Here is a 1,971-nt window from a genome sequence, read left to right as displayed (position 1 = left end):
AAGACGAATTTATCCGATATAGAAAATCTACCCTGATGAAGAATTTTACACTCAAAATATTTTTTCAAGAACAGCTAACAATTATTTTCATCAAATAAGAGGATCTCAATCAGGGATCCTGTCGGGTCCCGGCCCGATAGCCCCAGTTTAAACCAGGCGCTGGTCGAAGAAACTGGTCGATCCGTGATCATCATCATTATCAAACACATTCTCTTTATAGGACGTTCTCACATCATTTCGGTAAAGGACTTATGGACGCTCACTGTTCAGGGGGCTCTATAGGCTCATAACATATGGCGGTTAGAATAAACCATCGTACATCAATTGTGGTGTTAAAAACGTATTTACGCAGGGAATTCAATGTTCACAGGACGAAGAGCAGTAAAGACGTGCCTAACCCTACTTGTGATGAAATATACTATTGATTAACCGAATTACTTAAATTTAAAATGATTTAAATTCAGCATGTACGCCAACTATGCGATAAAAAAAAAGGATTACAAGAAGGGTCACAGACATTTTTGATAATTGCTGCTATATTATAATAAACAAACTTGGTTGAAAAGGAAATAGCATAAACGCAATATTTTTAATAAATTCATAATTTTATTTGCCAGATTACAAATTTCCAGAAAAAAACTATGATGATAATATTTGCTTAATATTCATATTTCATCCGCTTCATAATTGGGACCAAGGCGTGAAGGACGTGGCAATGTTTCAGGTTTATCATTTTATAATAACCTTTTTTCTTCTGTATATTTTCCTAGACTGTCAAGGCTCCTGCCGAGCTGGATATTCTGATGAAAGTGAAGGTTCAGGATGTTCTACTGAACTTTCGAGCTTAATTCGTGCAGGCGGACCTATTTCGTAACGTCGATTAGCGTCATTGCAATATTCGACTTGCTTAGTCTTCGTATATCTAAAAATCTAAAGCTTGTTCTTATTAGCGCGCATACCATATTATATTTCTGTTAAAGGACACAAGATATTTATGAGTTCACAATTTCTAAAATGTATTTAAGATTCTATCAAATGCATTTGAATCACTCGCGATTGGTGAAATATCTAACATTAAAAGTTGACAAGTGAACACTAGCGTGTGTTTCAATGTGTGTCAAAAATACTCTTTTTGCGATAACACGAAAACAAGATTAGCAAATGACTAAGTTTAGAGCCAGGATAGATACGAATACATTTATTTTTGATTTTATATTTTTCCCAGAAATTAATTTATAAACTTCTAAACATGAAATATTTTTTATTGCAGTGCTATAGTATAAATAATCGACACTATTAATCCAATTTACTTCAATAAGGGGTCGTGTGTATACCAGATATAAATCGTTGAAAGCATTATAAAGTTTGTGACGCAAAGCTTTTTTAATTTTTGGAATGAACAATATATTCTAAATACCAAATTGATTAATATCAATGAGATGATATAATTTTAAAGAAGCGCGAGGATGACGACCAGAGCACCAAAAAGGCACCTCATTTTTCTTTTAGGAACTGATGATACCAAAGATATTATAAGCATAGATGCGGCACGGCAGGTCGGAGTGGGAGAACGATATATATATCTAACTACATTTTTGCATGCCTCGAGGTGCAGCCCTCTTCAACTTTTCGATGTTTCTATGGCAACCGCGTCCTTTGCCAACGTTTACGGGGAAAAGCCAAACCGAAAGAGCTAGTGATTTTCTGTTTCTCGATTCTCGCGCTTGCCTTCGCCAGTCATATCTATAGCTGACTCGGGGCTGTCTATGCACGCCGCAAATATTAAAATTAATGAGGGCCTAAGGTTATTATATTTATTATTATGTTAAAATTAATTAATTTCTTTTACGGTTTCTTTTTTAAAAAGGGACACTTTCGCGATAGTAAGTAAATTTAAAAAGTAAATAAATTTTAAATTAATTCAGAATTTAGTTAAATGAAAAAGTTAAATTAATTCCGCATCTGGTTTCC

The sequence above is a fragment of the Belonocnema kinseyi genome, chromosome 3 (assembly GCF_010883055.1).
Source record: "Belonocnema kinseyi isolate 2016_QV_RU_SX_M_011 chromosome 3, B_treatae_v1, whole genome shotgun sequence".
Lineage (NCBI taxonomy): Eukaryota > Metazoa > Arthropoda > Insecta > Hymenoptera > Cynipidae > Belonocnema > Belonocnema kinseyi.
This window is presented reverse-complemented; position numbering follows the sequence as displayed.